Source organism: Prinia subflava, chromosome 22 (assembly GCF_021018805.1).
Source record: "Prinia subflava isolate CZ2003 ecotype Zambia chromosome 22, Cam_Psub_1.2, whole genome shotgun sequence".
Taxonomy (NCBI): Eukaryota; Metazoa; Chordata; class Aves; order Passeriformes; family Cisticolidae; genus Prinia; species Prinia subflava.
The window spans coordinates 3,498,637-3,514,670 of NC_086268.1; positions in this window are offsets into that span (position 1 = coordinate 3,498,637).

The window sequence follows — 16,034 nt, forward strand, 5'->3', positions numbered from 1 at the left end:
ATACACTTGAATTATCAACATGGAAACCATTTGGGCTCTAATCTCTTTTCCTTCCCTGTAGGTTCAGCCCCAAAGGATCCTTGTCCAGGTACAATCACCAAGTGATAGCAGCTGAGCTTTGTCACTGCTGATGTCACAGCACAGTGAGATATATTCCCGCTGATAAAAGCTTTTCTATAAAATTGGATGTCCTGGGAGCATCCACAGGGCCACAAATGCCCAGGAAGGAGGTGAGAGGTGACTGCTGTGACCCACTAAGCACAGCCATTCCCATTCCAGTGGCACCACACACAGCCCAGCAGGGCAGGAGTCAGGAATTCTGACCATTCCTGCTCTCGGGTGCTCCCAGCACATCCACAGCACCTCACTCAGGGCCTTCTTCACACAGTGCAAACAATCCGTGGTGACAAACATTTCTGGAAGGACAGTTTGCATTGGGAAACCTCAGATATTTTATATTATCAGGATTTCCTGCACAGGATCAGCAGAGCAATACTGGAGGCTGAGGGAGGCAGAGCTCAGAGCCCTCAGGGATGGTGAGAAAACCATGGTGGGGGTGTCCAATTTTTGTTACAAATGTGCTTGAACAAAACCTTTGGGGAGGAGAGAAAAAGGACATTTTTTCTATAACATACATAAGCTTTATGCCAGAAATCCCATTCGAAAAAGAGCCAAGCAATGAAGTGTAAAGGAGAACCCTGCAGACTGCTCAGCCAGCTGCACCGAGGGTGAGATGTTTGTGTGGCAAGGATCAGGTCCTCATCCCCTGCAGGGAACCCTTGTCCAGGAGCTCCACCACAGAAGGCACCTCCCTGCCCTGCACAAAAGTCCTTCCTCCTCCTCCTCCTCCCTCCCATCCTGATGGGAACCAGACAAGGATCAGGCACTTTCCAAGCGATGAGGTGTCCTATAAAAAGCCTTTTTCTCACGTACCACAGGCATCACCACCCTTTCCCAGCATCTCAGGGCAAGAACAAATAAACAGCAAACAAATAAATATCAACACTGGCTGTTTCTGTGAGAACTGAGGCAATAAAGCACATTAGTGCCCGCTCTGAAGGCATAAGGATGAAGCCATTTCTGAGGCAGCAGCAGCAATAAAACTTCACACATCCTCAAGGAAAGCTGGAAGCTCATCTCTATTTACAGAGAAATGTGCTTGCTCTAAAATGCCACAGAGCTCCTCAGCTGGAATAAAGAGTATTAAGTATTAAGAGTATTAAGGATGATTTTCCTTTCCCAGCCACTCTGGGGTCTATAAATATTGAATTTGAGATACAGAGACAATAAAGACAAGGAGGGTCAATGCTGCACCTCCCTCTGGGCTCTGTGGGCACCGGGTGCACATCCATCCATAAAATAATAAACTCCTTTATCTCCTGAACCCACGGAGGTTCCGTGGAAGGAGGAAGGAGGAGGAGTGGGAACAGGGGTGAATCAAGGTGGGGCGATTTGCTCAAGGCCACACATTAAACCTGGGCTTGGGCTGAGGGCCCTGCACTTCCCATTTCCTGCAGTAATGACCAGTTTATGGCACCTCCGCCCCCACACTGACCCCCATTCCTTCATTGCTGCCCCATGACCACGCCAGGGCTGCTTTAGCAATGTCAGTCTTTCCCCTTCCCTCGCTCGTCTTGCTCAGCAAAACCTCCTCACCTCATTTCCCTTTCTAGGCAGAGCTTTACGGGCTCTTCCTGACGCACTCCTGGGGCAGCCAGGAGCCAGCACACAGCAGGGAGCACTTCAGGGCTTTAGAGTATTGAAAACTTTTGTCTTTTTAACTTCAGAGAGTCCCTGACTAACGGGGTTCCAGCACTAAACCCAGCTTTCCTCCTGGCAGTATGCTTCACTGTGCTTTTTGTCCTCTTCCAATGCATTTTTCCTTCTCGAGGCATCAAATCACCGACATTTTGTGATTTTCCAGTTATTAAATATGCAAATAGCCATGATTCTCTATTAGCTGACTGCATGTCCTGCTAATTTAGTGTTTTCCAGAAAAAAAAAAAGCTCAGCAGGCAGCTTGAAAAACCTCCCAGGACTCACAGTCAGCATGGGATGGAGCAAGGCTGAGCCCAGTCTGGGAATCCATGGTGTGACCCCAAACCAGGCTGAGGCTCCTCAGGAAGAGCTGGGAATCCATGGCATGACCCCAAACACAGGATTAAGTTCCTCAGGAATCTCTGGGAATCCATGGTGTGATTCCAAACCAGGCTGAGGTTCCTCAGGAATCTCTGGGAATCCATGGTGTGATTCCAAACCAGGCTGAGGTTCCTCAGGAAGAGCTGGGAATCCACAGCATGGCTCCAAACACAGGCTGAGGTTTTTCAGGAAGAGCTGCTGCAGCCAGGAGCATTTCCAGTGGAATATAAATCCTCCTGTGGGTTATTTTAGTCTCAAAGCCAAACTGCTGCCTCAGAAGGTTCATACAGGGCAGACAAAGCTGTGAGGAGGAGCTGCCTCCTTGTCTGGTCCTGGTTTTGCTCCAAGTATTGACATTGCCACCAAAGGGATCTGCTCACTCTGGCAGTGGCAGCATTTCCTGATTCCATGGAAACTCTGTCCCACAAAAAAAACCAGAGCTCAGCTCACTTGGAAGGGTCCAACCCAACCTCAGCCCTGCCTGGCCCAGCAGATCTCAGATGAACCATCTGAGGAGAGAACCTGCCATTAATCAGAGCAGGAAAACTCCCCAGCTGCAGGATAACATTGCTAATTCATAATTCCCCATCTCCAGCTGTTTTACAGCTAATTTAAAACCACTCTCTTAAAAAAAATTTACGTTGATCCCTTCAGTGTAATTATTAAGAATTTGAAATGCATAATTCAGTTTCGATTCCACCAACTCATGTTTCATGGGGCGGCTCCACATTCCTGAAAATTCTCCCTGAACACCAAAATGCAAATTCCTTTCAGCTCCAAATGACAGTGCCACCAGATTGGATGTGCCAAGCTGCCTCCAAGAGCTGAGCAGCTGCTGAGAGGAAACCAGAAGGGGGAAAAAAAGCAGGGGAGAGAGACGTGACTGAAGCAGGCTGTGGGGGAAGACAGAATTCCTGCTCGGGAGAAGTGCCTGGAGGTGTGGAACAGCAGACCGCAACACTCACCTGGGCAGCAAGGAGGGCTTCTGGGGAAAGGAGCTGCTTGGTCGCCTCTAATGAGGTCAAACCAGCCTTGGCTTCCACTGGGATTTCCTCCTGCAGCCCCCAAAGCTCCCCAGGCTCTGCCTGGAGCTGCTCACGGGTGCTGGGGGTTCTTGTTTTCCCTGCAGCTCTGGGAAGTGGGGAGGAAGCAGCACCCCCACAAGCCCTGCCCCATCAGCAGCTGCCTGGGCTCTATCCCCCCCTGCCCCTCGTGGCTGGGAATCGTTTCCATCAGGAGGCAGCAGGCAAAGAGCTCTGGAGCAGGGCACAGAGAGGAGCAGCAGGGCAGAGCTGGCACCAACCCCTGTGCCAGGCAGGATTTCAAACACAGACCCTGCATGCTCTGCTCCAGTGGGGGTGCTCAACCCTTTCTGTCAGTCTCTGCTGGGAAATTGATAAATTGCTTTTTCTTCCAGCAAATTCTCCAGAGGCATCCTGGTACCCCCAAGTCCGTTCTCACATCCCTGTTGAGCTGCTCATTTTTCCCATTCCCATTTTCCCATTTCTCCCTCACTGCTTCCAGGCAGGGTTTTTCCCAAGCCTTGAATTTGTAATCCACCCCTTTATCCTTGGGGTTTAACAACCTGCACAGCCCAAGGTTTTGTTCAGAGTCAGTAGGAGACAAATTAGTGTAATGGGAACGATGTCTGTAGGTGTGACAGGATTTATGGCACTGAGACAGTGACCAGACCACGGAGAACATCCCACAGGGCCACAGGAGATCCCTGCAGGCAGCAGAGCAGGAAAGGAAAACACCTCAGAAATGAGATCCATTTCCAGGAAGACATAGAGAAGCAAAGAATTAAAAACCAGAGGAATGGAAAAATGGAATTCAAAACTGAGGAGGCAGAACCGTGCTCTGGGCCATGCCCAAGGCAGCCCTGACACGCTCCAGGTTACAGAAGCTTCTGCTGGAATCAACACCCAAAAATGCCCAAACCTCCTCTTTCCCCCCCAAAAACAGGTTCAGGAAGGCCTGTGGCACATTTTAACCAGCAAGAGAGTCCTGCAGCAGGGCTGCTCACTGCCCTGAGCCCCAGAGCAGCTGCTGGCAGCCAGGGGAAGGGATGATGCCATTCCCAGACATGCACGGACTGGGAGGCCAAGTTTTGCTGTTTATTGACTTATAAAGCAAGAACTGAAAGTAGGTCAGAAGGGCAGGACACCCCAAAGGTGGAGGGAACCGTCCTCCAGAACCTCCTTCCAGGAGGGTTCTGCCTGGTGGTTCTGATTGATGGTTCTGCATGAGCAGAGCTGATTTTTTAACAAAAATTTTTAACAAAAAAACAGAACCTGTTTGAGCCCTAGGCTGCAGTGTTCTCCCCCAGGCAATTCACCACTCAGGAAAAAAAAAATGAGATGTTCACACCCCACTGCCTGAGGGCCCCAGGCAGAGGCATGGAACCAACCCTGCATCCAAACTGAATCAAAAACCAACCCCATGTGCAGCAAAGCAGAGATTATAAACCCAGATCCAGCCCAGCACTCACAGCTTTAAGCTATTCTTCCTGAGTGTCCTACATAACAAACCCAAACAAATTAAGAATGAGTAATGAGAAGGTAGGAGGTGGCAAGGCTTGTTTTGGTTCAGGAAAGGATCCCCATCCCTTGCTTGGAATCTAAATTAGATTCAGTTTAGATTAGAGTGAGGCAAGGCCAAATTCCCCTGGTGAATGAGTTGCTGCAGTAAATCACTCAGATTTTGCAGCCATTCTTCAGCAAATGTGTTTTTCTTTTTCCTTCTTGTCCTTTTGTTTCTGGTCCTGTCAGCCCCGTGCCATGGCCCTGTTCCTCTGGGTTAGGAGATCCCTTTTTATCTCCCTCAGAAAAGGAAGAACTAATTTGCTGTCTGGAAGGGAGAGAAGCTGTTCTTGGCCTGATAAGTGGATTATCTCCCTAAACAAGCTCTGCAATGCAACAAACCCCACACGCACTCACAAAACCAAAGGAACCCATCACAACCAGGGATTGACATCCAAAAGTGAAAGCTCCCTCTCCTGCACAGCACTCCCAGTGCCACAGGCAAGCTTTTGCTGGAGTAAAAATCCAGGGAAAATGCACAAATTTAAATCCATATTCAGGCTTGCTGTGGCTGCAAGTGCAGCTCTGAACTCTTAGCACCATGTGTAGGGTCACAGCACCTGCCTGTGATTTCTCTTCCAGCTGAAAACCCTTAAACAGTCTAGAAATGGAAAAAGAGAAACTATTTCAGGAGTGCAGCATGAGAACACCCCCAAAAAGATGGGAATTGAGGAAATGGAGCCGGTGACCCCCAGGAAATGGGCACTGCTCAGCCTTTACCCACTTGCTGCAGCCCAGGGTCGGGGTTTTTCCTCTGCTGCCACCCTGCACCCCACAGGTTATCACTGGAGATGTCAGTGATATCAGCCACGGGATCCACCCCCTGCCAGCAGGAACCGACAGCGTGCAGCAGCTTAAAATAGAAGCTGGACTGAAACTTTTCAGCCTGTGACTCACGGCCAGAGGGAGCCAAGCAGGTGGAATTCACGTGAGATGCAGAACCTTGGACCTGACAGACCTCCAGCTGCCACCTGCTGCTGCAGGAAAGGGATTTATTCCCTTAGGAGTGGATTTGCAGCTCGTTCCCCCTGGCTGGTGGGTGCTGCCCGGAACACAAAAATCAACGACACGGAGGCAGAGGTCTTCAGTGAAAGCTGCTCCCCATCAAAAAAAAAGGGGAGTTTTTTTATTTTATTTAAGTAAAATTTAAATAAATTTTAAATTTTTCTGTTTATTTCTTTTCCTTTTATAATTTTGTGGGTCTGGTAGCAGATTGGCTCCTGGGGTTACTCCCCCTTCACCCCACTGGCCAGACCAGCTGTCAACCAACATTGTTTTCAGGCTGGAAATATGTAAGCAAAGGACAGTGAGCAAAAACAAGAAAGGTTGTTTATGTTCCAAAGTGTGAGAAAGTGAAAAACTGACCCTTAATATTGCACAGTAACTAAAGAACTGACTCCATCTTATAAGAGAGTAGAAGGCTTTAAAAAAAATCTCAGAAAAACCAGGGCAACAGGTGGGGTCTGTGGGACCCCAAGGGCTGCTCTGCCACGTCCTGCAGGGCTGGAAAGCTCCTGGCTCCTGGTTTGGATCCACAGTCGAGTGCCTGAGGTAGCTGAGATGATTTGGCATGAGCCAGGCACTTCTCCAGGGATAATCCCTCTCTGTCTGATGGATCAAAATGAAACTGCTGTGTTTCACTGGCTTCCTTTGGAACCACCCCCATTTCTGCCTCTCCCTCAGAGAAGCCAATTTCACACAGGGCAGCTGCAGAAACACGGAGTTTTCATTTTTAGTGCTTACCTTGTGCTTGAACACGCTCCCTCAGGCAGAAACAGCCCATTCATCATCCTGTGAGCACAAACACCCAGAATTACTTCTCAGAGTACAAGACAATTCCCACAGCAGTGGTAATTTATTAAGCCTGATTTTCTTGATGATGCAATTTTCCTTTTCTGAACTTTGCAAAACTCTTTCGCTGCTGTGTTCCAGCCTTTGTTTCCTGCTTGCATTGCATATAATTCCTCCCTTCTGCTGTTTGGTTTTACACGGTGGTAAAATTTTTCTCATTTTGTAGCATCACATCATTAACTGAATAAAATCCTTCTGGTTGGTGCTGCAAGACAGCAATATCGGAATGCAGGGTTGATTTTGTGCATTAACCTGATAAAACCAGACATTGTTCCAAGGAGCTGCTCTCTTGAATGGATGCCCAGAAACTTCTGAAATTATTAATCTTAAAATATCCTGTGCTAAAGAGTAATCTGCTTCCAAATGATGCAGCAGCCTAAACTCCTACGTGTTGTGAAGCCAGTGACAAATGGTGTAAATTTTCAGGGTCTGAAACAGCTAAATTGAAAGTATTATTCTGTGCACAGGAAATATCGAAGTATCTGACTTGCCTTCCAAGGAGGAAAACACTGCCTCATGGATTTTTAATTTGCTGCGATTACAGTTTCCATAGGAGAGAGGAATAATAATAATAATAATAATAATAATAATAATAATAATACTACATATTTTGGATCTTTTTTAGTCATCCCACCGCACCCTCTGTGCTGCTCTGCAATTTCAAACGATCACAAGGAGATAAGGATGGAGTTTATTTTTGCTGAGAGGTGCCCAGTTCATGTCAAATAAACCCCTGGATCAGTAACTGAGCTGTGCCCGTCCCCAGAATTAAATTGATGTGGGCACCAGGAGTGAAAACTCAAACACTGCAATCCTGATGGCACAAGAGCTCACATGAATTACCCACGGGCACGGCTGTTTCCGTGGCTTTCAGGGCACTTTGTGGGATCAGTTTTTTGTGGGATCAGGATCCCAAAGCCCTGCACACTCCTCTCCTCAGAGTTCTCTGAGCTGTTTTGGAAGGGGAGTGAGCCCATCCCGACCCCACATCCGTCACCTCTTGGATTCAATCCCGCCTTTTCCACTCCTCCCGATCATCTCAGCACAGAGGGAGCTCCAGGGGCAGGAGCCAGCCCGTTTATAATTCACATTTCAGCACTCTCAGATCTGCAGGGCGCTGTGCAAACACCAATTACCGACTGGCTGATTAACCCCGGCACGGCTGCTTCCAGATCCCTGCCCTGGGACACCCCCACACCGCCCTGGGAAGGGTCTGCAGTCAATAATCATCCACACTGGCATCCAAAAATCATCCAGGGTGAGCACTTTGAGCACCCCGGTTCTTGTGGGAGCTCTGCAGGACAGGCTGCAAAGCAAGGGACACACAGCAAAGCTCATTTGACAGGATAACTCTGCTTTTCCCAGGGCTATCAAGAGCATAAACATCTCCTGCACCTCACAGCCCTTCGCCTTGTTAAGCTCAGAGCATCTCCTGTAATTTTATTTTTGACTCCTCCCTTCCACCTGCAGAGCCGTGGAGCACCCGGGGTTTGTCCCGGGAGAGGAACAGCCTCCTGCACACTGGGACCACTGGGGTCACACTGAAAGGGCTCTGTTTGCTTTCCCTCTTGTCAAAAGCCTGAAGGGAGGTTTAGATTGGATATCCAGAAGGAATTCCTGCCTGGGAGGGTGGTGGGGCCCTGGCACAGGGTGCCCAGAAGAGCTGTGGCTGTCCCATCCCTGGAAGTGTCCAGGGCCAGGTTGGAGCAGCCTGGGATAGTGGAAGGGGGTGGGATGTGATTATTTTTAAGGTCCTTTCTATCCCAAACCAGCCTGGGGTTCTATTTTGGCTCCCAGCTCCCAGCAGAGTCACTTACTCATCACAAAACTTCGCACGCTGAGATGGATTTGGTGACACACAGGGAGCCTTTCATTCATCCTTAGCTTTTCCACAAATCATCTCACCCCAGATGCATTCAAAATATTTGACTCTTGGAGCAAAACTTGATGGGATTTGCCAGATCCTCTTTCAGTCAAAGTCAGCATTAACTGCAAGTATTTCTGCAGGAAATCAGTGTGACCAGCACAAGCTCAATTCCCAGAAAAATGTGTTCCCAGGAAGGCCAAGGAGCACGCATGCTCCTGTCTGGGGCTGGCTCAGACACGTCTGAACACAAAACCCAAATCAAACTTGTTTTAGCATTGAAATAACATCACCTGGACTCATCCCTGTGCATTTGTTCCCAGGACAGGACTGTCTGCCTGCCCTGAGAGCAGCTCTTTCCTCTGGAGCATTTTCCCTCCATCAGGCAGAGGACACGGGGTAATTATCATCTCCTCTCTGCCTGCCACGCTGAGAAACTGCTGGCTGGAGGTGCTGCTTTCTTCCTCTTGGCTACAAAGAGGAGCTGAGTGATGAGTGCAGAGTGAAATTAGATGAGCTGCATCCCATCCCAGGCAGCTCTGTGCTCGAGTTTTGCAGCTCTTTAGCAAATTAAGCAGGCAGGAGACACAGAAATCAGGCAAGGACGAGAGTCAGGGCTCGTCCTTTCACTGGAACCCTCCAGCTGGGGGTCACACACGGAGAGGACACAATTCCCAGCTGGATTTCCTGGCTGGAAATGGAAAATTTGCTGACCACTAACAGTCGTTGGTTGTTTTAGACAGCACCAGGGGCTTGGAGCAGCCTGGGACAGGGGAGGTGTCCCTGCAGGCTGATCCTGCACAGGTCTCTGCCTCTCCATGACCCCTTTCTCTGTCTGCAGGGTGGAGATGATGCTCCCAACCTCCTCTGCCAATTCCTCTTCAATTTACTGATGAAAAGAACCCCAATCCTAACACAGGTGTTACTTCTCATTCACTAAGGGCATTTAAAATGCCTTTTTTTTTTTTTTTTAAACCATAGTAATAAAACTTGTGACCTTCCCTGAGCTGTCTGTGAAAACAGATCCCACAGACGTGACTTATAAAACAGAGAGCTGCAGGGAGAAAATCTAAACCCAGCTAACCTTTCCTGTTCAACACTTCAGGGCTGCTCAACACGAAAAGCTTCACTAACCCAAGGCTAGGGAACACCGAAGCACACATTGCAGCTAAAAATTCTGCATTCTTTGTGGGTAGAAGAGCTTTACAAAACATTATCCACGCAATCCAGAGCCACTTCCAAAGCCAGGCAGCCTGAAAATCAGGGAATTCATGGCTAGGCAAGCTCTGAGCCTGTAGCTTTATGTATTTCTGAAGTGATTTTGCTCCAGTGTGCGTGGAGCAGGTGGTTGGACTGGTTCTCAGCAGCACTCAAACAGTACCCAGGGTAAAGCACAGCCGTGGGCATTTTCCCAGGAGGAAAGGAGGGGAAAGGAGAGGTTGGATTTTCCTGCAGCATGAGGGGCCCCAAGATTGAAAGTGGGAGGTGAAAACTGTCTTAAGCTGCACCAAGGGAAATATAGATTGGATATCAGGAGAAAGTTTTTCATGGAGAGAATAATAAAGCACTGGAATGATCTGCTGGGGAGGTGGTGGAGTCACCACCCCTGGATGTGTTTAAATAAAGCCTGGATGTGGCACTGGTGCCATGGGTTAGTTGAGGTGTTGGGGCTGGGTTGGACTCGATGATCCTGGAGGTCTCTTCCAACCTGGTCATTCTGTGATTCTGGGATTCTGGAATTCTGAGATTCTGTGATTATGAGATTCTGGGATTCTGGGATTCTGTGAATTCTGTGATTCTGGAATTCTGGGATTCTGGGATTCTGTGAATTCTGTGATTCTGGGATTCTGTGAATTCTGTGATTCTGGAATTCTGGGATTCTGGGATTCTGTGAATTCTGTGATTCTGAGATTCTGAGATTCTGGGAGTCTGTGAATTCTGAGATTCTGAGATTCTGGGAGTCTGTGAATTCTGTGATTTTGAGATTCTGTGATTCTGTGATTCTGTGATTCTGTGATTCTGAGATTCTGGGATTCTGTGATTCTGGGATTCTGTGAATTCTGGGATTCTGTGATTCTGGGATTCTGGGATTCTGGGATTCTGGGAATTCTGTGAACTGCCCACCAATGGGGCCAGTTCAGGTTGGCACTGCTGGGCAGAGCTGGGAGGCCCTTCCTGCCTTCACAGCCACGGCAAACCCCTGGCTGGGGCACCTCTGCCACCTTCCAGGGGGCTGGGAGGGAGCTGGCACCCCAAGGGAATGGCACTGAAGGGAATGGCACTGAAGGGAATGGCACTGAAGGGAATGGCACTGAAGGGAATGGCACTGAAGGGAATGGCACTGAAGGGGATGACATTCCCAGAGAATGGCACTCCAAGGGAATGGCACTGAAGGGAATGGCACTCCAAGGGAATGGCACTGAAGGGAATGGCACTGAAGGGAATGGCACTGAAGGGAATGGCACTCCAAGGGAATGGCACTGAAGGGAATGGCACCCCAAGGGAATGGCACTGAAGGGAATGGCACTCCAAGGGAATGGCACTGAAGGGAATGGCACTAAAGGGAATGGCACTGAAGGGAATGGCACTGAAGGGAATGGCAGTGTTAATCCTGCAGCTCTGCCCGTAGGGACCCACAGCACCTGAAACCTCCTCCTTCCCCAAGTGCCAGGGAGTTGTTCCATGCGCCGTGGCAGAAGTTGGAGTGCCCAGCCAAAATGTTTGGCCTTTGTCCTGGTTTAGGGCAAATTTTAGGAGGAAACTTCTGAATGGGGTCCCTCTAGAAAGCAAATTCAAGCGGCCCCTTCCCCACCTGGTTGGGGAAAAATTTCCATAGAGAAAAGTGGAACAAACCTGTTTATTCAGCAAGCAAAGTGCTCACAGGCATTAAAAAAATATGAATAATATTAAACAATAAAACCTCTCGCCACACAAAATGGAGGAAGTCCTTGCCGTGGGTTGTAGCTCAGCTCACCCAGTCTCTTATCATCCCTCTGGTGCTGGAAAATGCTGTCCTGGGCCCCAGTGGGCTGCAGGCTGGGTTTTTGCTGGGTTTTCAATCCAGAACAGGTTTAAAGAGTTGCAAAAAAGAGAAAAAAACCACAGTGCAGGGAAATTCTCTGCCTCAGCCAGCTAAAAACTCACACAAAATTAAAGGAAATCTCTGTATCCCTGCCCATCCATAGACAACCCAAAAATCCTTGGCCTGAAATGGCCTCGAGCTGTGGTGGCTGTGCCAGGTCTGCAGGGACACCAGGCCATCCTGGCATTTACGATGAGGTTGTAACACAGTTCAGCATTTCAAATGCCAGGAGCAGAACATGCAGGAGTGAGTGCAGTTTTTAAAACAAAGTGCTCACTTCTTCTTTTCCCCCTTTGCTCTCCGTCTGAAAGGTGCAGAGCTCATTTCTGGGCTAAACAGATGAATGGGGATACAAACATCATAAAGTGACCCCAGGACAGCCTTCCAGGGGAGGGGAGGGTTTTCCCTGTGGATTTCTTACCCTCTTTCTCACAGCACCTTTCTCAGCATCCTCATTTTGCCTTTAATTGTTCCTGTCCCACCCCCGACTGTGGCACCTGGGCTGGGTTAAAGGATGCTGTGGCACCTTTGGGTGCCCTGGCACCCACCCCAGCCCCTCCATGGCTTTGACAAACACCAAACGAGTTTTTCTTGACCCCAAATATTTTTTTCAGCGGGCTGAGTGCGAGTGCAGGCAGGATTTCACCCTGAGCTGTGCAACAAAGCCACGTGATCCTCAGATTCCGCAGGGAAAATGCTGTTTGCAAGCTCAGAGCACAGCCCAGTTGTGCAACACCTTCAGCTATTTCAAGGCCATTTTCTCTGACCCCAGGAGCCTTCTCTGAATTTTGCTCAAGAGCACAAACGTGACCGTGACAGTGATAATGGAATTTCTAGAGGATAGAATTTCTAGAGTTTCCAGAGGGTGGGGTTTGAGGAGGAAACAAAAATGAAAAATAAAATACGTACAGGTTGTCTGAAATACCTTTTCAGAAGGTATGAGGAGCTGAGTGGAGAATGTTTTCCTTCCTTTCCTTGGAAGCAGCCGACAGAATTCCACTGTGGTGATAATGCATGGAAATGAGAAAATAAAATTAAAAAAAAAAAAATAGGAAAATGGAAGAAAAGGGGGAAACAGCCTCCTCTTGAAATGCTTCCACAGATGCCTTCCGTGCTGCCTGCTCCGGGAGCAGCTCCAGAGTCCACCCACTTTTCTGGGAATGCAAAAAAGCAAAAAAAAAAATCTTGAAACCAGCCATGGCTAAACTCACTTCACCCACCGAGCCACTGAAACCACAGTTCCCAACACCCTTCCCAGCTCCTGGAATTGACCTTGGCTTCCTGCTGCAAGCCTGGCACTGCCAGGGCTGGGGGTGGCAGTGCCAGCGCCGGCAGCTCCTGAGAGCCACGAGCCACCCCTGGGCCAGCCCCAGCCTCTGCAAGCCGTGACTAAAGCCCAGCCTGGCTCTGCCAGCTGCTGTTGCAAGCTGTGAGCCAGGATTTTGGCATTCCCAGCTGAAACCCCGGGCACCCGTGCCCTGCCAAAGGGACAAGGTCAGCGAGGTGACACGGCAGGACGGGGCGGAAGGGGACGGCGCTGGGGTGACCCACATCCAACAACTGAGTCAGGCTTAATCCCTCCCCAGGTCATGCAGCTGTAAACATCTGGCTGTGGCACCTCAGCCACCTGCCAGGGGGAATTATCCTGCCCGTCTTGTCCTGCTGAAGCTGTTGGCAGTTGTTTGTGCAGTCACAGCGGTGTGCTGACCTGCTTTCCACCACAAAAACACCCCCAAAAAAGCCACAGAACTGGGATTTCCTGAGCAAATCTTTGCCAAATAATGCTCAGTTTGGTTCAATTGTTTGTGCAGTCACAGCGGTGTGCTGACCTCCTTTCCATCAAAAAACACCCCCCCCAAAAAAGCCACAGAACTGGGATTTCCTAAGCAAACCTTCGCCACAAAATGCTCCGTTTGGTTCAATTGTTTTGTGAATTCTCTGTGCAGTCACATCAGTGTGCTGACCTGCTTTCCACCACAAAAATACTCCCCAAAAACCCACAGAATCAAAATTTCCTGAGCAAATCTTTGCCAAATAATTCTCAGTTTGGTTCAATTGTTTTGTCAAATGTTTGTGCAGTCACATTGGTGCACTGACCTCCTTTCCATCAAAAAAAACCACCCAAAAAGCCACAGAACTGATATTTCCTGAGCAAATCTTTGCCACAAAATGCTCGGTTTTGTTCCACATGAAGTTGGGAGGAAATTCTTGCCCACTCAAAGCGATTTTTGGTGGAAAATGGACGTGGCTCCATCACAAAAAAAAAAACCCCAAAAGCCACAGAACTGGGATTTCCTAAGAAAATCTTTGCCAAATCATTCTCAGTTTGATTCAATTGTTTTGTGAATTCTTTGTGCAGTCACATCGGTGCACTGATCTGCTTTCCACCACAACATAAAAACACCCAAAGAGCCTCAGAACCAAGATTTCCTAAGCAAATCTTTGCCAAAAACACTTGGTTTTGTTCCACATGAAGTTGGGAGGTAACTCTTGCCCACTCAAAGCGATTTTTGGTGAAAAATGGATGTGGCTCCATCACAAAAACACTCCCCAAAAAGCCACAGAACCGAGATTTCCTAAGCAAATCTTTGCCAAAAATGCTCGGTTTTGTTCCACATGAAGTTGGGAGGTAATTCTTGCCCACTCAAAGTGATTTTTGGTGAAAAATGGACGCGGCTCTTCCCGAGTCTGGAAATGGAAATTTGCTGGTCACTAACAGTTGTTGGTTGTTTCTGGGCAGCAGCAGGGGCTTGGAGCAGCCTGGGGCAGGGGAGGTGTCCCTGCACATGGCAGGGATGAGCTTTAAGGTCCCTTTAACCCCAAGGATTCCAGGATTCTGTGATGCTGCGATGGCTCAGGGCACATCACACATTCCAGGGCTTTTACAAGCCTGGCCACTTCCTCCCCCGGATTTGCAGAGGTGCTTTGGGGTCAACACACCCCTGAAAAAATCCCATTTTCTCTTCCTGTGTGTCCAAATTCAGCTGCACAGAAGCCCAAAGTCACAGCCCTCCTTTAACCATCCCGGTTTCCTGATTCCATCCCAAAGAATTCCTGCCTCTGCCGCTCTCCAGGCAATGATTCCTGTCAGGAATGAGGCTGGGTGTGCTCTGGAGCTGCAGATTCTGACTGCAAACCACAGGCTGGTCCTCTGAGCTCCTTATCCTGCACATCAGATAATATTTTAAAATGAATTTTCTATTTTTTTCACTTGAGAATGATCAAAGCATCAAGACAGCAGCTGTTTGAAAGACTGGAATTCACAAATTCCTATAAATCATGAAATATTGGGAATATCACCATGATTAAAGAAAGAAGTTCTGCATCAATTTCCAGTCCTGACTCTTCCTGGCAGCCCCAGGAAGTTACAAGGGGGAAAATCAATTTTCTTTAGTGTTTTTTAAACCAATATGAATCCAGTAATGGTTCATCTTTAGGAGCATGAGGAAGCAGGAAGATAAAATATTAAGAAGAGTAAAATAGTCCTGGATGCTGTGACTCACTTGAGATTTGTTTTTCTCCCTCACAGACACAAAACATCGACAGAAAATCGATTCTCTGTGATATTCTCCCTAACAAAAAATGTGCAAATTCTGATTTTTGAGCTCTGTTTGGGCAGGCAGCAGCGAGCTCAGCACACTCCGATCTATAAATTAAAGACAGCCATGGCTTTTTGATAGCCCACATGAAAATGCTTGGAATGAGCAGCTTTCCATGTTAAAAAGTGGAAATATTGCTGTAGAAACCCAAAAAACCCCACAGCACACAAGGGTTAGAGATGAAAAACCAATCACTTTCCTCAGGATTCACCAGCTCTTCTTCAGGTGATGGGAAGAAATAAAGGATATGTGGAAATACACAGACATGAAATGTTGAATTCCACTCGTGTCACCTCTTTGTGGGCGTTCAGAACCCACCTCAGCTTCCCAAGGCTGAGGGAAAGGCCAAATCCTTCAGGAAAATCAAACTTTGGCCTGAAATGACCTCAGGCTGTGGTGGCTGTGCCAGGTCTGAGGGGACACTGAGTCACCAGGGCATTTACAACACATTTAAATGCCAGGCTCAAAGCTGGCCATGAACCCCTTGGCTCCTCAGCAATTTCCTACTCGTCTTGGATCAACAAGAATGGAGAAATTAGGAGGGGAAAAGCCCAGAAATTTGGGGTTCCATGAGCCCCATGAGCAGCAGTAAATGTGCAATGCCCCTTCGAGGGAGGTGAATGCTCAGACAAGGAGTGGTTTACAGCCAATGCCTAAATTACCACTGTCCAAATACCACTTAAGCTTGGTCTTAATTTGGCTCCTGGGAGGTTTTTACAGGTGCTTGGCTCATTACTTGTGGCCTCTGAATTACGGTTTAGCATCTTTGGGCTAAATTAAGGAGAAAAACAGGTAAGATTTGGCACTTGGCACTTAGGGGGATTGGGAATTTCTGCTCTCCACTGAGCAGAAAAAAACAAGAAATCCTCAGGGCTTCTCTCCTGGGCAGAGGATGGACCCAAAATAAATTCTCAGCC